General features: G+C 48.5%; 1 protein-coding gene across 1 annotated transcript in view; it reads left to right on the top strand.

Moving 5' to 3' along the window:
* LOC147903973 (heparanase-like protein 3) overlaps window positions 1–23057 on the top strand; it is a 107964-nt gene that overhangs the window by 45681 nt on the left and 39226 nt on the right. The gene's annotated exons all lie outside the window — the stretch shown is intronic.

Genomic DNA, 23057 nt, shown 5'->3' with positions numbered 1-23057 from the left:
TGGTATGCTTCTTCTCTTAACAAGAAAGAGAAATCGTAAAGTGATTGACTTTATGATTGTCAAGAAAGAGTCTTGATTAAACTTTATAAGAACGTCTTGAATAAAGTATATATCAGCCTACTACCAAAGTTATTCAGGATTTAGGCATGCATCAGTTAGTGCCAAAAATGAGATAACTTATGATAGGGATTCTGGGGATTTATCCCTGCATATGACTTCACTCCACTAGTTGACAAAATGAGCTGGACTCCTGTCATTCTTTGTTTTACTGTGAGAAGTCAAATATTCATTGCGGAAGATTTTAGAAAATGAACACATGTTGAAAATCCTAGAATGATCCACATAGACCTCCATACCACTAATACCACTAAAAGCCTTTTCTAAGTAAGGGTGTATAAAGAAGATCCTTGACATACACTTTGCGTAAAGATAAAAACTTAAGAACATGTATAAATACGAGATCAGGAACCCCACTTTCGGTTGTAGGACTATGAGGATTTTGATCTTTGATGTTCACCTGGGGGTAGGCTACTAGATTAATAGATGATATACTTATGCAAATTGCATTTCAGCTTGTCAGGATCGTAGGTCATGTGGAGCAGGGTTTTTGGCTTCAGGATGATATCTGGAACCTAACCCAAGTTACATTCCCTCAGGCTCATGGAGGCTTTGCCTCTATGAAAGTGTCCCTATCAAGTATTTGCAGTGGGACCCAGGGGAGTGGTAATAAATTAATGCAGGGTAAGGAGAGAAGAGCCTCCCCTTCTTTCGATAAACGGTTAGTACTGCCAGGAAATTTCAGCTCAGCCTTAGATGTTGGAAGGCCACTAGAGCTACTCATTGGGAAAATTTTCAGATTTCTGCTGATTTGCAAAATTTGTTTTGGAAGACATTCAGGGAATCCCTTAGGAAAAGGAAAATCACTCCTTTCTTTTGGCTTTCTACTCATGGGTGGATTCTAGTGAACCAGTGGAGGTCCGTCTTTCAGGGAGATTCTACATGTATTCCTTGCCTTTCCGAGCCGCTAAAGATTATGTTCAACATTGCTTATGGGACTACAAACAAGCGAGGATTATCTGGAAGGGGATTGCTAGATTATTGAACACCTTTATGTGTTCTCCTTTCTTCATGACCTGGGGCTCAGTAGCTTGGCTGTCTCTTTTAGGTCCTCGGGGGTTTTATGAAAGAAATGACTCTTCTTGGACTCTTTCGGCTCAAAATTTGTTCTCTAGATGACGTTCTTGGCTCTCATTACAGACCTCCAAATGCCTATGTGGATCTTTCATATAGGAGTCTGGCGAGCATACCAACATGGCATATTTGCAGATCTAGATGCATAGAGGCTTTGGATGGTATCTTGGTCCACCTTGCACACACAATGACTAGTATTTGGACAAATACAGTACATACCTAGGTAGCCATTTAGGGAAGCATGTAGGGGTCTTCAAGGGCACCCTCTACCAAGAGGGTTCTTTTCCTCAAGGAGTGGAATGGCTCCCCGTTCTTTTCGGAGTCCCCACAGGGTTGAGATGGCCCTTTCAGCCTCAACCTTGGATTTTTTAAGCTCTTTTACAAGAGTTTGATTTTACCTCATTGGGTATTTGTTTTCTCATGCTTCTCATGATGTACTTCTCCCTCGAGCTATGCTCTCAGAGTTTCTAACTATTGGAATATGAAGCCAAAGTGAGTCAAAAATGTGTGTTCTAGTGTGTTCTAGTGTGAGTTCTAGTCTAGTGTGTCCTATGGATGCCACGTGTCATATTGGGAGCTATCCCATATGCATAGGTGTTCATATGTGTGTGTGTGCTCTTATATAAGAGTTGTACTTGTCTAGTGTCAAATGAATCGAGTATCAAGATACAAGCTCTTTGATCTACATGTGAGTACTCTCATTTTTTTTCATTGCTCTAGTCATTTCATTTCCATTTTATTATGTCGCCTTTTGAGTATCACTTCCTCTCTCCCTAGCCTACCCTCTCTCTCTCCCTCTTTCCACCATGTTCCTTCATGTGGTATCAGAGCCTCCCTTCCTACCTTCCCCTTCTTCTTGCTCTATCTAGAGGATGAGAGAAGCCCGCAAATGGAAGCTCCCCTCTCCTCTAAGGTAGAGCCTCCCTTCCCTTAGCCTCGCCATGGCTCCTCACCATCAAGTACTCCACGGTCCTCATTTGTGACTTCAGCTCACTCCCGCATCAGTTCGTGGTTCTCCCTCAGCATTGGCGGACATTCCTCGTCAGTTGGTCGCCAGAAACTTGTTTTGGAGCAGTCTAACGACTATTTTTTGACCTTTTGAGGTCCAATTTCTATGATTTTTGAAATTTTGGTCTTTGGGCTGTGCATATACCTGCTCACCTGAGATACTGCATACTGAATATCAAGCTGTGTATTGCACAAATAAATGAGGCATCCAATAGCCTAGCTATAAAGTGTGGCATCCACTGATTCACCTGCATCATACATGGTAAGCTTCAGCCCTGGTTCCATTGGAGTGGCTGTAGGCTTACAATCTTGCATGTTGAATCTATCCAAGAGCTTTTGCACATACTTGGATTGAGACATAACAATGCCACCCTTGTCTTGTATGAATTGGATCCCCAAATATAAATTTAACTTGCCCAAATCTGTCATGTCAAATTCACCTTTCAATTCAGCCTTGAAATCTGCAATTATTTTCTCATTTGACCCTGTGAGCAGCATGTCATCTACATAAAGAATGATGACTAAAATATCCCCCCCATCCTTCTTGATGTAGAGGGTGCTTTCAATTGGACTATTGTGCAGCCCCTTGCTGGCCAAGAAGGCATCAATCTTGGCATACCATGCACGTGGGGCTTGTTTCAGCCCATATAAATCTTTATTCAGCTTGCAAACTTGATGTGCATTGTCCAAAATTTCAAAGCCAAGAGGTTGTTTAACATAAACTTCTTCGTGCAAGTCCCCATTAAGGAAAGCTGTTTTTGATGAACATTCCAAACAAAATTTGCAGCCATTGCAATAACTGATCTAATAGTTGTCATTCGGGATGTAGGAGCAAAAGTCTCCTCATAATCTACGCCCTTTTTCTGAGCATATCCTTTGGCAACAAGCCGTTCCTTGTACCAATCAATGGACCCATCTGGCTTCCTTTTCACTTTGAACACCCATTTGGTACCTATAGCATTTTTTCTTGATGGCAAATCCACAACCTCCCAAGTCTGATTTTTCTCAATGCTGCAATTCATTGTGCATGGCATTCATCCAATGCACATTATCCTTGGCTTCTTCGAAAGTATCAGGTTCTTCCTCATCAAGAAGAGTACCTGCATAAGCTGATTCAATGGAAAGAGCCCCCCCTGCATGCCTAGGGGAGTTTAATCTTTCGAGGGTCAGGGTATGTACTAAAAATTTACAAAGGATGATGGGAGTTTGGGAGGCTTTATCTGGACCAGTGATGAACACATGGCCAAAAAGCCAGTTGACTTTGTCAAGAAGAGTTTTGTCTTCAAGAGGAGACTTTTGGATTTTAAGGAGGGGAAAAAGAGAACGGAATTCTTTCCATAAGAGATGGGAGAGGCTTTTTAATAGAGGAGTAGGGTCCAAATTTAGGGAGAGACAGACATCATGGAAGGTTTGGATAAGTGCTTGAAGATCGAGATGTGGGTCTAAGGGTGTGATAGGAATGTGATTGAGGCCATAAAGAATGTGTGAGCGAAGGAAGGTGATGAAAGAAGTTGGTGTTTGTAAGAGAGAGGTGGGGGATGGACATAGGATGGAAAGAGGAGGAGTTTGTAAGAGAGAGGTGGGGGTGGACAAAGGGTGGAAAGAGAAGGGGTCTGTAAGAGAGAGCTCCCATTAAGAGGGAACATGTGACACTCAAAAAGGTAATCCCCTCTAGAAAGAGAAGGTGATGCCTGTGTGGAAAGTGAGTACTCTGTTATAGAGAGAAAGTGATACCAAGGTGGAAAGGGGAGTTGCTAGTTAGAGAGAGAAGGTGACACAGGGTGGGGTGAAAAGGGGAGTCCGCACTCAAGAGAGAGATTTACACGGGAGTGGAAAGAGGAGGCCTCACTTAGAGAGAGAAAGTGACACGGGATGAAAAGGGGAAGCCTCACTTAGAGAGAGAAAGTGACAAGATGAAAAGGTGGGAGGCCTCACGTATAAAGAGAAAGTGACATGGGATGAAAAGGGGAGGCCTTACTTAGAGAGAGAAAGTGGCACCGGTGGAAAGAGGACCCATGTAGAGAGAGAAAGTGGCATTGGGGTGAAAAGAGAAGGATTTTGTTAGAGAGAGAAAGTGGCACTGGGTGGAAAGAGAAGGACCCATGTAGAGAGAGAAAATGGCACCGGGGTGGAAAGAGGAGGACCCATATAGAGAGAGAAAGTGGCATTGGGGTGGAAAGAGAAGGATTTTGTTAGAGAGAGAAAGTGGTATCGGGTAGAAATAGGAGGTGTCACCGGGGAGGGAGAGAGCAAGAGTGTATATACAAGTACTAGGAGGGTGTTTTCTCATTGAACATGGTACCTCTTGACCGGTGACCCATTCACTGGTGCAGGTAGGAGTATGCCTTCCAAAGTGGCCAGGTAGACTCCTCCACTTGGAATAAGCTTGGCAATGAAAAATGGGCCTGTCCAACCACTTACAAACTTAGGTTTGTGTTTGAGAAACTTACTGGAATACCAGAGTACTAGATCACCAACTTTGAAATCCCTCTTCCTGAGGTTCCAGTCATGCCATGCTTTCTGTCGTTTCTGCCACACTTCTTGAGCGAAGACTGCTTCATGTCGATGCTCTGCTAGTGCCTCCAAATCCCACAAGTGTTCCATTGTGTAGGCTTCAAAGTTGTCATTTTTGTCCGGAAGCACCCTATGGATGTCAAGATGAAATTCATAAGGCATGACAGCCTCCAACCCATAGACTAGCTCGAAGGGTGAATACCCCACCATGGTATGCCAACATAGTACACCTCTTGTCTACAGGTGGCTTTCCTCTAGGTCTGACTCCAACAAAGAAACACAAGAGGATCCTCCTTCAAGCTGCTCCTTTTAAGTTGATTGCAGGTCAACTGTACAAGCTCGCGAAGGACTAGATCTTGAGACGGTGTGTGCTTCCCCACGAGACACAATCCATTCTTGAAGAGGCACACGCTGGCATAGGTGGAGGGCATATGGCCTCAGGTGCTACTGCTAGGAAGATCATGCGTGCGGGGTTCTGGTGGCCCAAGCTCTTCCGTGATTGCCATGCTCATGTGACCCGATGTGATTCATGTCAACGAGCAGGCCCCAAGCCTACAAGGCGCGAGTACCTTCCTGTCACGTGCCCCCCTTCTATCATTGGGGATTAGATTTCATTGGTCCCATCTCTCCTGCCTCACGCCGAGGGAACAAGTATGCTCTGCTTGCCACAGACTATGGAACCAAATGGGTCCAAGCCAAGGCAGTCAAAAACTGTATAGCTAGGTGGTAGCCACATTTCTATATGACCAAATCATCTCTCGGTTTGGCTGTCTTGTAGAGTTGATGAGTGATAGAGGATCTCACTTCCTCAACAATGACACCATTGCTTCCCTGGTTCACATGTTACAAATAGTTCACAAATTTTCATCTCCCTATTACCCATGTGCCAATGGTCTAGCTGAGAGCTCAAATCGAACAATGTGTGCAGGATCATGCATCGTCTTTGCCTCAGTTGTCTAGCAGATTGGGATGACATACTTCTAGCTACTTTATTTGCCTACCGGAAAGTAGTCCACCACAAATAGGCATTCATCAGGTAGTGCTGTCACCCCAAAAAGGCCCGCATCGGGTAATTCATATGTGATACCATTGGTTGGTTCCCCAGAATGTATCCTGGACAAGTGGTCTGCAGGTTGATGCAGTCTAGCAGCCCTCACCAAAATGTCGAATTCAAATTCTTGAAAAAGAAGAATCCATCTGCTTAACCGGCCACCAAGAGTAGGCTTATTCAATAAATACTTAAGAGCTTCATGATCATTGATGATCACAAACTTGTTGCCCAAGAGGTAGTGACGATACTTGGTCATGGCATAAACCATGCCGAGACCCTCCCTTTCTGTGGTACTGTAATTGCATTCTGCTCCATTGAGTTGTCGGCTGGCGAAGTAATGGGCAAATCAATCTTGGTATCCTGGCTAGGTTGAGCTAGTATAGCACCTACTGCCCACCCACTAGCATCCACATGGACATGAAAAATGACATCCCAATCTGGCCTGCCTGAGGATGGGGGCCTTCACGAGGCGATGCTTCAGATCATCAAAGGCTAGTTGTTGCGGGGTGGCCCAAACAAAAGATTGGTCTTGATGTAGGAGTTCTGTCAGTGCAACAGCAATGTCGGCATAGAAACGTATGAACCTTCTGTAATATCCTACATGCCCTAAGAAAGACTTCACCTCTTTGGGTGTATACGGGATAGGCAATGAGATGATCACCTCTACCTTGGCAGCGTCAAGAGTCATGCCCTCAGCAAAAACAGTATGACCAAGGAGAACACCTCAGAGTGCGAGAAAGAAACATTTGTCAGGGTTCAAACACAAGCACACTTCTCTGCACTTATCAAAGACCCATCTCAACTTATGTAGATGATCATTTTTATGGCCAGATCAAGATGGGAGGCAGTTTTACCATTTAAAACAAAGAAGTCATCTAGAAATACCTCAAGAAACTTGCCGATATTCTCCTGAAAGAGTTTGGTTACAAGTCGTTGAAAAGTTGCGGGGGCATTACATAATCCAAAGGGCATCATTCGGTAGGCATATGTTTCCCATTGAGTGACAAAGGTAGTCTTGGGCTGATCCTGTTCTTTCACACGAACTTGGTTGTACCCGCTATATCCATCCATGAATGAGTATAAAGCATGTCCTGCCACTATCTCCAACACTCTATTTGTGAAGGGAAGGGGGAACCTATCATGTCTTGTGCAGCATTCAAACTCTGATAGTCAACACATATTCTGAGTTTGCCAGTCTCTCTTTTGGGTACAATGACAATTCCGCTAACCCAATCCGAGTAATCCATTGGGTAGATTAATCCTTGCCATAGTTGGGATTCATGCAGTATGGACTTTTAATCACACGGTCTGCATCCGGATATAAGTCGATGCGATGCTCCATGAAATCAACGGGCACCCCCTTCAAATCCTTGTAGGACCAAGCAAATACATCCACAAATTCTTTAAAAAGATCTATCACACTACAGCTAGAAGATAGTCATGTTCCCAGACCTAACTTCAAATGCCGGGGTTGGGGTCCTCAGTCCCAATGTTGAGGTACCGCCAGTTCCGTGCCTCATCAACAGGGGCAATGCATTAGGATCTTGAGGTACTTGGCTCACCCGTTCTCAGTCCTATATGTGCTGGAGTATCTTCAAGGGGAAAGTCGCCCTCCACTTCTCTCAACCAAGATGGGGGGTAAGTAACTGGTGGGTTCTCGGACACGTGCACGGGCTGAGATGTAGAGTCAGTAATGACAGCTTCAGGAGATGATTGGACACACAGTACCAGATGGGTTTTCACCACAACCCACCTCAGATCTCCTTCTTCCCCTCTTATGGTTGCTATCCTGAAAGCATGTGCCAGCTTCAGGAGTACTCTTCGTAGGATTCACCTGTCCACCCGTGAAGAGATTGAAAGGCAGCCTATCATGTGGAATGACAATATTTTGGATGAGCATGGTAGACCACTTGGAGCTTCTCTTTACATGCAGTGGCCCAGATGGGAGAGGGGCCCTGCATCTACTGTGGGAGCATGGAAAGCCTTCAGGAGGCTTCCTACAGACCGACAGGCCCAGATGGTTCATAATCTCAGAGGGAGTGTAGGGAGAGTCCAATAGATTGATGCAGCCTTGCCCTTGGATTGGGTGGACACAGATGACATGCCTATCACTTGTTCCACCTGGATGGGGGCATTTTCCAGATTGGGCATTCCTTTGCAAGTGATTGCTTTACGTAACACACATGAGGATGCCCTAGTCTTTGATGTTTCTTCGAGGGGCAGGCTGTCCAGATCCACAGACGGTATTTTGTTGGAGGTACCGTTTCAGCCAGTCAGGATAGTGGGCTTCATGGAGCATGGCTCTCTTTCACAGTGGTACTTGAATCCTAACCCGCTACTCATTGCCCTGGGCTCATGGAGGCTGTGGCTCTATGGAGGTGTCCCGATTAAGTTTTTGCAGTGGGACGCTGTGGAATGGGAGTGGATAGATGAAGGGCACCGAGAGAAGGGCATCCCCTTCTTTCATTACACGGTCAGTAATTCCAGGAAATTCCAGCTCAGCTGTAGGGGTTGGAGGCCCACCAGAGCTCCTCATTGGGAGAATTTTCAGATTTCTGCAGACTTGCAGGAGTTTTTTTGGCAGAGGCTCTGGAAATCCCACCGGAATAGAAAAATTACTCTCTTCTTTTGGCTTTCTATTCATGGTGGGATATCAGTGAACCAATGGAGATCTAGGTTCGGGGCTGCTGACCCTACTTGCCCTCGTTGCCTTTCTGCTTTGGAGAAAATATAGCACTGCCTTTGGGATTGCAGACAGCAGGCGAGAATCATATGGAAATGGATTGCAAGACTTTTCAGCACTTTTGTTCGCCTCCCCTTCTGTATGACCTGGGGATCAGTGGCTTGGCTCACTCTTTTAGGGCCCTAGGTTTTCTTTGAGAGACATTACTCGTCTTGGGCTCTTCACATCTGACGACACCTTGTGGAGTCGTGCTCTCTAGAGGATGTTCCAGCCACTCTCTTCAGGGCTGCTCATTCCTCGGTTGACTCTCCATGGGAGGTTTTAGCTAGCATTGCAGCATGGCACATTTGGAGAGCCAGATGCACTGAGGCTATGGAGGGTTCTTAGGTTCACCCTTCTCAGACCTTGGCCAGTACTTGGACAGATACGGTACACACTCTGATGGCCATATGGGTGACCATGCAGGGATCCTCTCGAGCAGCCTCCTCCAGGAGAGTTACTTTTCTTGGGGATCGGAGAGACTCTCCCTTCCTTGCTGAGACTTCTACAAGGTTGAGTTAGCATTTTCAGTCTCGGCCTTGGTTTCTTTCTACCTCATTCTTCTGAGGTGTTTTTTATTACATGCTTAGCATGTTGTATTTCCGCACAGAGCTTGGTCTAGCGAGTTTCTTTCTTACTTAATAGAAGTCTCTTTTTTGGAAAAAAAAAAAAAAAAGAATGGCCTTTGCGGACCGCAACCATTGCCTACCAAAGAAGTAGAGGGTAAGTTTGTTCATTTTCGGTCATATCAAGGACAACAAAATTGGAGAGAAAAGTTACTCCGCCAATCTTCATGTGAACACCTTTGACTGTGCCCATTGGTTTTACTCTGCGTTGATTAGCCATGCGTACTTGAAAGTGAACATCACTTGTCAACTTCAACCCCAATTTTTGGAGTATACCTTTTGGCATAATGTTCATGGCCGCCCCACCATCAAGGAAGACGTCCTTCAGCTCTACTCCATGAATCTCCACTATGAGCTTGGGACTCTGTTCACAAGTGAGGGCAGCGTAGGCAGAGAAGTGGTCTGGTGTAGACCCATGCTGAGCCGGTAATGTCTCTAGTGTTGGCTCACTCGGAGTAGATCCCTTATGTCGACCTCTTGGGAGGCGGTTGAGAAATGTAATGGTCTGATGCTTGATTTGGGGGGACAACAGACAAAGTTGTCGTAGAGTGATGTTGGGCTTGAAACTCATAAGATCTTCAAATAGGGAGTAGTGTTGGACACTAGTATTAGCCTTGTGTGACCTCATCCTCCTAGCCTCTGGCCAAGGGTCAAAGCTTACACGAGGATGTGGATGTACATCTGAACTATGAGTCATTGTCTCCTGTGGTGTCTCTTCCATCACCCCTTTCCCTTTTGCCTGGGTAGGACTAGGTATTTTCCCCATCGCCCCTTCTCTGTTGAGTGCGGTTGGGGAAAAAGTGGAAGGACCTACTTGTGCCTCATTCTTCCTGTGCTGTCCGAGGGTTATCACTTCTGTTGCAAGCCTCATAGTTCCCGTTTTGCGGGACGGAAATTGAGGTGTGCTACCTTCATCTTCAGAACTGGATCGAAAGATCTCTTGTGACACTCACCTCCCGATACCTCAAAGGCATAGAGTGATCACTTGAGGTTGAGGCACTTCTGGGGTTAGTGGTTGACCTTAATGGCTGTGTGCCCTTCGAGTTTGTTTCTGAATCACTATCAGGAGCAAGAAAGGGTGGTCTATTCCTGGGAGTACTGTGTATCTTGGAGGGGGAGAATGACCTTGGTGGGGGAACACTTGTTGAACTGATTGGTGCTGAGGTCTCCGGTGTTGACTCTGAGTCATCCTTACATTTGTCACCTTTTGTTTGTGACCGTGTCACAGCGTCCCACACTACGTCGATCAAATGGGGGTTGTTGCCCTCCCCTGTTACTACTACATCAACCATATTCACTGGGGATGCGGGTTCCACTCTTCCATTGGGACAATCTCTAGTGTAGTGGTCGTTCGTATTGCATTGTGTACAAGAGGGTCCCCCGAACGGCTGTGTACAATCATCTTGGTAGTAGCCGTACTCACCACATCTGTAACACATGATGGGTCTTCTAAAGTTGGTACCTCTGCCTGTGCCTCCATGTCCACCTCGGAAACCACCCCTTCGACCACGTTGATAAGGGGGTCCATAGTCACCTCCTGACATAGGTGGTTGGTACAGTGCATAGTAAGGCTGAGGATAGAAATAAGGGGCACCAATTGAATTGGGCGCAGGAGCTTGGAGCAAAGGGGGAGTCGGAAGCAATGGAGGTGGCATGACAGGAGGAGGAGGTCGCTCAGATGCTAGTGCAAGAGGGGGAGTAGGAGGTATTGGTGCTGGGCTAGAAGTTATGGGTACCGTTCTGTTGACTGCAACAAGTAGAGGTTCCCCCGAAGTATACTCTGTGAGAAGCTTCCTTAATCCTTTGAGGTACCTATACTCAGAGGCATCATGTCCATGGATCTCACAAAATGTACAAAATGAGGAAGAAGTAGGTACCTTATGCTTGGAGGAACACTCCCAGTGACCATGGTTAGAACCCTTGCATTCTGTGCACTAAAGACCACTTCAAATCTAAGCCTCAAAGGACGACTGACCATCCACCTTTATTCTATCCTTTAGGCCTTCTTTGATTTCTTCTAATTCTTTCTTTAGTTGCTGCCATGCGGATGATCCCTCCTCTCTTGGGAGTTTGGTGGTCGTAGTCGTTGATGAGGCAAAACTTAACTGTGACCACTCCATCTTGACATCGTCCTTTAGGAACTCTTGAAGTGAGGCATGCTCAGGGAGTTTATCAACCAGCCTTATAGCAATGGTAGGGGGTAATGCTTTCAAAAACCACCCCTTCATGCTAGCATCATTAGATGGCACAGACATCTTTGCCGCCAAGACCCTCATCCTTGTGTACATCTCAGAGATGCTTTCTCCAGGCGTCATGGTGTCAGTGGACAACTCCTGGACAATCATATGTTCAAACTTCTCCAATTTGAAAGTCTTTAGAATTGTCCAAGTTTGAAAATGGTCAGCCGGAAATTGGCTATACCATACATCGGCTGCATCCTCCAATGACGAAGGAAAGATGTGTAGAAAGGCATGCTCATTTTCTACACCCTTGGCTTTGCATGCTGTGAGAAACTTCCTCACATGAGCTTCCGCATCCTCATGTAGGTGACCTTTGAACTTCTGAATCTTCACATGGACTGTGTTAAGTAACTCTAGAAGTTTTGCTTTTTCTCTAGGACTAAGAACCACCACACTCACCCCAGAAGCTGAGGTGGAAGGAAGAGTAGAAGGGCCTCCCGATAGAGCAGTACTCAATGTGGGGCCTCCCGATGGAGCAGTACTCAATGTGGGTACTAAGGAGACATATGGTGGAGTGGATGATGAGACAACACCCGTGCAAGAGACCACACTGTTGCGAAAGTAGATGGTGAAGACATGGGGAATGTGGGGGTACTCCTCAGAGGCGCATGAAGGTCAAGACAGCCCCTTAGCTCCTGTTGCAACGATGTCTTCATCAGCAGCCATTGCAGCCACTTCAATGGGAGTAGTACCCACTTCAGCGCCGGACTTGACATCCAGTGGTCAAGCTGCCATTTCGTCTGCCCCATGCATAACCCTAGTCCTGTGAGTCTAGTTTCTACATCCGTGACACCCATGGGTCACCTTTTGCTCCGATATCCCTACCGTTGGCCATTATCTCTACCCTTCCCCCCTCCTTCTTGTCCATCCTACATGGCTTCAACCCCTTCTCCTTCCCAACTGCCTCCGCATCCCTCGTCTTTAGTACTTTCTTCTTTGACCCGTTCCCCGCTTTGTACTTCTTCTTCTCCGGAGTTGGGATCTGACCACCACTGATCTTGTTGGTCCAAATCGATGAGAGTCTCGATGAAGTTACTTGCTCTGGCTACAGCTCCAATAGGTTCACTTTGTGCTCTTCCTGAGGACTTTGTGAACTTTTGTCTCACGTAATGCTTTTTGTATCGAGTTTGGTCGGCCGGAATTCTCCTCTCCACTCTCCTTAAGTACCTCCTAGTTCTCTCACTCGCTCCTTCAAGGTATCAGAACTACTCGGCATAAGAACTCTCTCCTCTAGGACCCTAGAACTCCACTTCCCTGTTGCTGCTCAACACCAGCAGTGTCCCACCGTGATCGCCATGAACTGTCTAAGGGGAGGGGTTCCTATCCTTTCGGAGGTGTTACCGGAGGCCAAAGGCCGCTGGATTGAGAAGCATGAGAGTTGCAATGATCTAATGCAATGGATCGCATGGAGTGCACTGTGCAGTGGTGTGCGGAGTGCACCATGCAGTGGTGTGCGGGTGTCGTAGGCTGTCCTGCAGTGAACAGCGACATAGGAGTGCACTATGCTAAATGACAATCACATGAGAACTCCACAACATAAGCATAAGAAGAAACCTCGTCATACACTAGTGAACAATCCCCATATTGGAAAGAGACATGAAGAATGAGAAAGTGACCAAGATGGCCAAAGTACATATCACTGGACAAGCATCTACAGGTCACAAGTCGCAAGTCACAAAAACACACAGGTCTATCCCCATAGTAGACAGAGGGGTACACACAGGTCTCTCCACACTCTCTCCTTGGGGCAAGCTCGTAGCTCCAACCTCTATCTCTCCTCACACTGTTCTCTCTTCCGCTCCAATGCCGAATGCCGAATGCTCAATGTTGAATCTCTCCTCCCCTCTCCACCTTCTCCTTCATCCAGATCCCCCGCCTTGGAGGGTCCCTTCTTCGCCAAGAATCTCTCCCCTTTCTCCCCAATGGTCATCCTCCTATGCCGTTGTGCCGTTGGCTCTCTTGATGGCTCCAGCAACTTCCTGACTCTCTGACTCGCCAACCTCTTCTAGTCAGGGTGGTGTAAAGACTCCATGTGCAGGTGAGCTGGATCACTGCACCACTCAACCACTGTACCACTGTGTAACTGTAAATACTCCTGACTGCTCCATGTGCTAAGCTCACTCTCCATGTGCGTAGCTCTCGATGAGATCGCCTTGGGCATGGTACTCCTGGTTGACATGTGACGACCTATGGTTGACATGTGTCGACCTATGATTAACATGTGTCGACCTATGATTGACATGTGTCGACGCATGGTCGCCTCGAATAGTACTCCTGGATGAACTCATGTGGTCAACCCCTCGTGTCGTGTGGCTGACCTGTGTTGACACATGGTCAACATGTGGTCAACGCCTGTCGACCTGTGGTCAGGGGTGTCTCTATTGTAGCACATGCCGGAAGTAGTTTGTCAAGTCTGCAACTCGTTGTTGCAATAGGATTCAATCCCATGATGAAGTTTCACGTGCAACACAGTGGTCGTTGCGTAGCAGGACAATGGAGAATGATGAAGACCAAATGGTGGAATCCCCACAAAAGGTGAGCAAGAAGTTATCAATTGAATCGACTTCTCAGTTTTAGGATTTCAAACATGATCTGGATACCAACACGGAAACAGCTGCTGCTCCCCGCTCTTCCTGCTGCCCTCCTTCTTCCTGCTCCCCTCCTTGCTGCCCCCTCCCTCCCCTCCTTGCTGCCTCCTCCCTCCCCTCCCCCCTACCTGCTGCTCCCCCCGCCTCCCCCCCGACTCCCCTCCCTCTCTCCCCTTCTCTACCTCCCGCGCTGCTGCAGCCTCCCCCCGCGCTGCTGCCAGCTCCTCCCCCGCGCGCTGCCTCCTCCCTCCCCTCCCCCCTACCTGCTGCTCCCCCCGCCTCCCCTCCCTCTCTCACCTTCTCCCCCCCCCGCGCTGCTGCAGCCCCCCCCCCGCGCTGCTTCCAGCTCCTCCCCTGCGCTGCTGCCTGCCTGCATGCACCCCCCCGCGCTGCTGCCTGCACAGCCCCCCCCACTCTTTCTTTGCTTCCCCTCCCCCTCTCCTCCACTCCTCCTCTCCTCTATCCTCCCGTCCTCTCCCTTCCTCCTCTCCTCTTGCTGCCCCCCCTTTCTCCTTGCTGACTCCTCCTCTCCTTGCTCATTCATCTCTCTCCCACCTTCCTTTCACCCTCTCCCTTCATTTGGAGTACCCCTATTCTCTTTTAGGGGTCTCCTGGGCTTCAGGAAGCGGACGGAGTGCTTTTTTGTGTTTGAATCGACCTATCCCACCTCGATTGATGAATGGGTTCCCATTCAGTCAATCCGTTACCGCACACACCGGCCGCGAGAACCGTCACTTTCTTTTTTTTTTTTTCCCAAAAAAGAGACTTCTATTAAGTAAGAAAGAAACCCGCTAGAGCAAGCTCTGTGCGGAAATACACCATGCTAAGCATGTAATAAAAAACACCTCAGAGGAATGAGGTAGAAAGAAACCAAGGCTGAGGCTGAAAATGCCATCTCAACCTGTAGAAGTCTCAGCAAAGAAGGGAGAGTCTCTCCAATCTCTGAGAAAAGTAACTCTCCTGGAGAAGGCTGCTCGAGATGATCCCTGCATGGTCGCCCAAATGGCCATCAGAGTGTGTATCGTATCTGTCCACGTACTGGCCAAGATCTGAGAAGGGTGAACCTTAGAACCCTCCAAAGCCTCAGTGCATCTGGCTCTCCAAATGTGCCATGCTGCAATGCTAGCTAGGATCTCCCATGGAGAGTCGACCGAGGAGTGAGCAGCCCTGAAAAGAGTGGCCGGAACATCCTCTAGAGAGCATGACTCCACAAGGTGTCATTGGATGTGAAGAGCCCAAGAGGAATCAAGTCTCTCAAAAAATACATGGGGCCCTAAAAGAGTAAGCCAAGCCACTGATCCCTAGTTCATATAGAAAGGTAGGCAAACAAAAGTGCTGAAAAGTCTTGCAATCCCCTTCCATATGATTCTCGCCTGTCTGCAATCCCAAAGGCAGTGCTATATTGTCTCCAAAGAAGAAAGGCAGCGAGGGCAAGAAGCGTCAACTCCGAACTTGGACCTCCAATGGTTTACTGCTATCCCACCATGAATAGAAAGCCAAAAGAAGAGAGTGATTTTTCTATTCCGGTGGGATTTCCAGAGTCTCTGCCAAAAACATTTCTGCAAGTTAGCAGGAATCTGAAAGTTCTCCCAATGATGAGCTCTGGTGGACCTCCAACCCCTACAGCTGAGCTGGAATTTCCTGGCATTACTGAGCATGTAACGAAAGAAGGGGATGCCCTTCTCTCGGTGCCCTTCATCTATCCATTCCCATTCCCCAGGGTCCCACTGCAAAAACTTAATTGGGACACCTCCATAGAGCCACAGCCTCCATGAGCCAACGGCGAGGAGAAGCGGGTCAAGATCCAAGTACCACTATGAAAGAGAGCCATGCTCCATGAAGCCCACTATCCTGACTGGCTGAAACGGTACCTCCAACAAGATATCGTATGTGGATCTGGACAGCCTGCCCCCCGAAGAAACATCAAATACTAAGGCATCCTCATGTGGGTCAAGAAAAGCAATCACCTGTAAAGGAACTCCCAATCTGGAAAATGCCCCCATCCAGGTGGAGCAAGTAATAGGCATGTCATCTGTGTCCATCCAATCCAAGGGCAAGGCTGCATCAATCTGTTGGACTCTCCCTGCACTCCCTCTGAGATTAAGAACCATCTGGGCCTGTTGGTCTGCAGGAAGCTTCCTGAAGGCTTTCCATGCTCCCACTGTAGATGCAGGGCCCCTCTCCCATCTTGGCCACTGCATGTAAGGAGAAGCTCCAAGTGGTCTGCCAAGCTCATCCAAAATCCTGTCATTCCACATGATAGGCTGCCTATCAATCTCTTCATGGGTGGATGGGGGAATCCTGCGAAGAGTACTCCTGAAGCTAGCCCATGCTTTCAGGATAGCAACTATAAGAGGGGAAGAGGGATGAGGTGGGCTGTGGTGAAAACCCATCTAGTACTGTGTGTCCTATCCTCTCCTGAAGTGGGCGTGCGAGACTGTATGCATCTGATAAAAAAATCCTTCCAAGGCTCTTGCCCTGGCATAAGCCCTCTCACAACGAACTTGCAGAGTAAAGCTCTGCACTGTAGATCTGGGTCGATGATATTCAAACCCCCTTCTTTTGTAGGAAGAATCAAGGTCTCCCAAGCCACCCTGGCTGTAACATCAGTTGTGCCATCTAGACCACTCCATAAAAAGTTTCATACAGGCCTCTTAAGCTGAGTGATACAATCCCTAGAGTGGCACCAACAAGAGCATACAAACCATGCTGTGGCTAGAAGAACCTGGTTAACCACCACCACCCTGGAGGCCAAGTCAAGTTTGGCTGAGCTCCAGAAAAGGAGCTTTCTTCTGATGCTTTCCAACACCGGAGCAAACTATTGTGAAGGAGAGATGCCCACCCCAACCTGGCAGCCCAAATATCTTACGGAGATGCCCCTGTGTACCCAAGTGAAGCCAATATCATTACCCCAATCCGGGGTGTCATCCTCGCAAATCCAAAAACCACTGGATTTATGCCAATTAATGTGTGCACCTGCAGCCGTGCAAAACAAATCCAAGGCTGTCCGGAAGGAAGTGAGTGTCCTGGGGGAGGCATCCAAAAAAACAGCCGTGTCATCTGCCAACTCACTATCCAGGAGCTCTTCTTCCCGGCGGATAGGAAGCCTCAGCCCATAAATATCAGCTTGAGATCTAATGTAGATACTCATAGCTTCCGCCACAAACAGAAAAAGAAACGGGGCAAGAGGACATCCTTGGCGGACGGATTTGGAAATCTGAAACCTGTCCCCTCTTACCCCCCCAATGAGCAACTGGCTATGAGCTGATCTGTAGAGAGAGGATACTCCTCTAATCCATGCATCTGAAAAACCAAAGCGAGATAGAGTACCCTCTAAAAAATCCCAATCTACTCTGTCGTAAGCTTTCTCAAAGTCCAAGAGTAGAATGGCCAATCTCTGGTGGCTCTACATGGCCCATTCTGAGGCCTCCCAAAATGAGAAAATATTATCAAAAATACTTCTGCCATGCACAAACCCTGTCTGCATGTCATGAATCAAATCTGGAAGAAAAACATGTAGCCGCAAACTAATGGCTTTCGCCAGAATCTTGTAAAAAGTGCCCAATAGAGTGATGGGTCTCCATTGAGACACAAGATTCCTATTACCCCCCTTTGGGATGAGATAAATGAGACCATCTGTAAGTGAGTCCAACATCTCACCAGAGTCCCACACGCCCTGCAGGGCTGATGTAATGTGATCACCAATCTGCTCCCAAAAAGTAATAAAAAAGGAGGGGGTAAGTCCATCTGAACCTGGGCATTTGCCCTTATGAAGGGCAAGTAATGCAGTCTTGAATTCTGCATTGGTGAAAGGTGCATCCAGAGAAACATACATCTCATCCTTCACCAATACAGGGATACACTGCCAAATAACCTCTCTGGCATCATCAATGGCCTGTGTGTCTGGATCTGTAGTAAGAAGGGATGCAAAAAAATCTGAAGCTACACGCATGACAGCATTAGGATCTGACTGTAACACCCCGTCTGAGTCAACAAGCTGCGAAACACTATCTCTACTATGTCTGGGCCCATGAGTAGAGAAAAAGTGTTTGTTGACCCTGCCACCCATCTGAATCCAAAAGGATTCCCGTGCATGAAAGGCATATTCTGCTCTCTGATCCAACAATGTCTGCAAATGAGCCCTTGCTGCAGCAAGGCGCTCCTGAATCCAAGCATCTGTGGGCCTCTTCTGCTCTTCCCTCTGAAGGGACGCTATCTGCTGGCGTATACCAATCTCACATATGAGAATCTCACGTTTCCTAGAATCAGCGACTGTATGATAATAGTCACTAATTCCGGATAAGGCTGCAGCTACCTAAGATGGGTGGACAGCTCCACCCTGTATGTGAGAAACCCAAATCTGTAAAATATCCTCCGTGAGGCTCTCCTCTGCATAAAAAGCATCCGGAATCCTGACACTAGCAGAGCGTCCTCTCCGATGAGGCTCAAGAATTTGCAACACCACTGGAAAATGATTTGAGGTGGAAACCCCAGTAGAAATGCATACAGATCCTCCTCTGTCAAGTGCCCAATCGTCTACATAAAATCTGTCAATCCGTGCATGAATGGGCATGTGTATTCTCCTGTTCGACCAAGAGTACAGGAGTGACTGTGGCATAATATGAAAGGCATCATCCAACCAAGTGTCCCTGCCACTGAACTAAAAGAGGAAGGCATCCCAGGCTGCCCTCTCCAAAGAATGAATTCCACCCTGTCTGCCTCCCTTTTTGTCTGAAGGCAACTCAACCACGTTGAAGTCGCCACCAATGATCCAAGAATCTGCAATGGGGGCCCAAGAGAGTAACTCCTTCCAAAAGGAGATCCGCTCTCCTCTGTTGTTGGGAGCATACAGATTGAGAAGGCCAATCTTACGCCCTCCAATCAAAATAATGATCCATTGAGCTCTAGAAGGGGAGATAATACCATGACCAGCAACCAAGGGGAGAATAGAAAGAGAGACCGAAATGCAAGTACCTCCCCTTGTGCCCATAGCAGGCGACCAAAAGGTATGTCCTGAAGCAGTTTGCCAGACTTAGAGCAATCACTGGCATCCAGCTTGTGTTCCTGGATAAAAAGGATATCAATAGCACCTCCAGTGACGCCTGGATGACCGGATCAGCTGCCTACGGCGACGGTGTGGAACTCCGCCTAGGCCCTGTATGTTCCAGCTGACTATCCTCATCGACAGGAGGATGCTGGATGGAAAGGCTTACCCGACCTAGTAGAGGAGACCAGCTTCCCTTGGGCCGAAACACTCCTGCTGAGGGCACGAAACTCAACAGGTGAAAGGATCCCCACACCTACTGAAAGGGAGGCCCTGTCAGAAGGAATCCCAATGACCGGGACCCCTAAGGTGGAGGGCACAAACTCCTCATCATCCATGAAAGTCACCGAATCTGCCAGTGCCGAAAAAGAATTCCTGATAAGCAAGTCTGGCCGAGGAATGCGAAGAAGACCTGCACTCGTGGAAGATGGAGGAGGACCTACTAGGCCTCTATCAGCAGAATTGGAGCTGGGGGTTGAGAAGGCCTGTGGCTGGGGTGAAGAGGAATCAGGAGCCCTCATCTGCGCCTGCACTTTCTCGATTGTCCTGACTACGGTAGGAACAGTCTGCAGGGAAGAAGTACCTGCAGCCCCCTCGTGGTCAGAAACCAAGGGGTCCGAAACCAAAGTGACTAGGGCTGGTGGATCTAAAGGCCCCTCCTGATGGAACTGTAGTGTGTGGGGCTGCAGCAACATCCACCTCTGGAGTCTGGAAGGCGTCTGTCTGAACAGGATCAAAAGTTTCCTCCTGAGGTAAGGGAGCCGCTTTGATAGCTCTCCATCGTGGTACTGGGTGTGCTGCGGGCATTGGGCGCCCTGCTGCCCCTGGTGGTCCTGGGGTGCGCGAAGCAGGGCGCCCTGTTGCTCTTGGTGGTCCTGGAGTGCGTGGTACAGGGTGGTGGGGAGGTGCATTCGTGGTAGTACGTGAAGGAGCCGCACCAGAAGACCTCTTGGGTCTTTTTCTCTTCCTTGCGCAGTCTCTAGCAAAGTGCCCAAGGGTCCTACAAATCGTGCACTGGTCCTGTCTACCTGAAATCTCGACTCTCTGTCGAAAGAGAGAGCCGTCTGGACGCTGAAGCGTAATGTGGTCATCTGAGATGTTAGGGTCAGAGACAATGACCCTAACACGAGGCACCCCGTCTGCACTGGCTTCCTCTGCCGAGGAAGAAGGCATGCCAGGAAGGGAGGGGATCTCAGTGACCACTCCGAATGTGGCTCCGATAGTGGCAAGCAGTCGATGGTAGACTTGAGGAAGACCAGGAAATCTAATGAACAGTGATGTGACCTGCGTGTCCTCCTCGACCGGATCGAAGCCCAAGGTGTAGGGTAAAAGAAAGATCCTCCTCGAACCCAAAGCCAGGGGATTAGCTTTGAGAACAAGGGCTGTGGACTCGTGGGAGTCGAAAACCACTTGGAAGAATCCACGTCCCAAAAGTCGAATATCCCTGAGGTGTGGGGCGAGGTCTTCTGGTAACGCCGCTAGCATCCAGTCTCTATTCTGTGATCTGGAAGGGTGGGGGCAGTAGCTCACGGGGAGGACCAGCAGCTCATGCAAGGGCCATACCTGTGCTATGATCTTGCCTTGAATAGAGCCAAGTAGAAAATCCCACTGTGTAGGTTGCCAATGCCCAAAAGAAGAAGTATGAACTGTCACTTTCTCAAAAGACGAGCTGTAGCAGTTGCAAAAGGATTTGGAGCATGAGTGTTCCACGACTCTCTTCGCACGCATCCATGGCTCCCACCCCTCCAGGTCACAAGCTAGAGATTGGATGCTTGCGGTGCTTCCCCAGGAGCTCGCCCCCCACCTTAAGGATATTCGTTTGTTGGGACGAGGTTTCTTTCAGGTGTGCCTAAATTCCCCGGACGTCACGAGAGACCTGCTATAGGCCGGGTTTCTATTTCTAGGCTACAGGAGGATTTTTTTGTTTCCCTTTCAACTGGGCTTTGACCCAGTTGAAGAGGACAAGCAGGGAGTTTCTGTTTTCATCAGGTTCCTTGGTCTCCCCTCAGTTTATCACCGGCTTCTTTCAGTTATTGGCGAGAGGTTTGGTGTGGTAGCAGAGATCCCCCCTCTTCCTAGCGAGCCCTCTTCGGCTGCTGAGGCGGTCAGGATGGATGGGGTACCCAGGGTTAGGGTCATTGTCCAGGACCCTAATATTTCAGATGACCACATCATGCTACAGCGACCCGATGGGTCTTTCTTCCGCTAGAGATTTGAGGTTGCAGGTCGGCAGGACCAGTGCAAGATTTGCAGATCCTCGGGGCACTTTGCCGGAGATTGCCCAAAGAAGAAAAAGAGGCCCAGAAAGCAACCAGCTCGTACTAGCTTACGACAGAGAGCAGGAGCAGGACCTACTACTCCACGGGCACCGCCTCAGACACGGGCTCCCCCCCTCCTAGGGCTACTCGAGTCCCTCCTGCACCCTGCACCACCTCTGGCCCACGGTGGGTTCCGGTCGCGGTTAGGCCCTCTACTTCATATCACACCCTGCACCACCTTGGAGCCTCGAGAGGAGACTAGTGTTCAGGAGCCTTGTTCCACTCCACCCCAGGATCAGGCTGTACCTTCCTCAGTAGCCCAAGTTGTTGGCACCTCGTCCGTAGCACTTCTTGATCAGGACCCGGTACAGGTGCCTCCTTCTGTGGATAGAGGGAAGGGGGTCTTACATTCTCTCCCTGCTTCGGTAGGAATCCTTCGTACCTCCTCCCCAGGACTGGCTCAGCGGAACTCCTTTTCCACTCTGGAGGACCTCTCTAACCTCCCAGATGATGATTTTGTACCTTCGACTTTCGGAGAGCCAGTTATCGGCATCCCTTTTGAGAGATCTTTCTCTCTCTCACCTGTGGACTTTCCTCCCCTTAGACCTCGTGTGTATGGCAGGAGGTCAGCTCCGGTGGAGGGTTCTTTTTCCGCCACCAGGTCGGGTAAGGTATTCCAACCCGCTTCCTCCCGCTGATGAGGATAGCTAGTTGGAATATACAGGGATTGGGCAGCATCCCTCATCGCCGTCGCAAACAGCTGATCATGAATCAGCTCCATCCAGGTGTTTCAGGTGGTTCCTAGACATTCTTTTTCTTTAGGAACACAAACTGGATGTTAGAGATTGCTCCAAGTCAGGTAAGCTGCTTTCAGGCCGGACTTTTTGGCTTCCTACCTTGGGAACCAGAGGAGGTACATGCATATCAGTTTCAGATTCTATTCTCCCTCCGATCATTGGACACGGTACCATAACCCCCTCCAAGGGCCCAGTGGGTTTTACTTCTGATTGACGGACGTAAGGTTGGTTTCCTCAACCTCTATGCTCCGAACAACAGAGGGGACCGTGTTCTGTTTTGGAAAGAGTTACTCTCGTGGGCTGACATTGCAGATTCGTGGATTATTGGAGGTGACTTCAACATGGTTGAGGCACCTTCTGATAAGCAAGGGGGCAGAGAAGGTGGTATTCATTCCCTCGAGAGAGCAGCTTGGGATGCCTTCTTGTTCAGGTTCAGTGGCAGAGATGTTTGGTCAGATGATGCATTTCATATTCAGTCTCAGTCACTTTTGTTTTCATGGTCGAACCATAGGGTGCAGATGCCTATCCATGCTCGAATTGACAGATTCTATGTGGATGATTGAGCTCTTGATAGAGGGGGGACAGTTTGCATTGCACTTGGTGTTTCCACTTCCAACCATTTTCCGGTAGTTTTGTCCATCTCAGAGCCCCATCTGAGAGGACAGTCTCACAGTATCAGGATCCCTGATGCCTTATACACGAATGAGACTCTCACAGAGGCAGTCTTGGAGATCTGGGTTTCTCACATGCAAGGGGGGGTGGCCGGTCCTTCACATGTGGCCACAGCACTTGCCAGTATCAGCGACTTTTATCACTCCATTGCTAGTGCTCAGCGAGGTGAGGTACTCAGGCGGGAGATTGGTATCCGCCGGCAGTTGGCAGCCTTGCAGAGGGAGGAGCAGAGACGACCATCAGATGCTTGGATACAGGAGCGCCTTACTGCGGCAAGGGCTCACTTGCAGACATTGCTTGATCAGAGAGCAGAGTATGCCTTCCATGCACGGGAGTCCTTTTGGAT

This window comes from Dipteris shenzhenensis, chromosome 3, assembly GCF_047967505.1.
Source record: "Dipteris shenzhenensis isolate YYH24624 ecotype China chromosome 3, Dip_SZ_1.0, whole genome shotgun sequence".
NCBI lineage: Eukaryota > Viridiplantae > Streptophyta > Polypodiopsida > Gleicheniales > Dipteridaceae > Dipteris > Dipteris shenzhenensis.
This window is presented reverse-complemented; position numbering and strand designations above follow the sequence as displayed.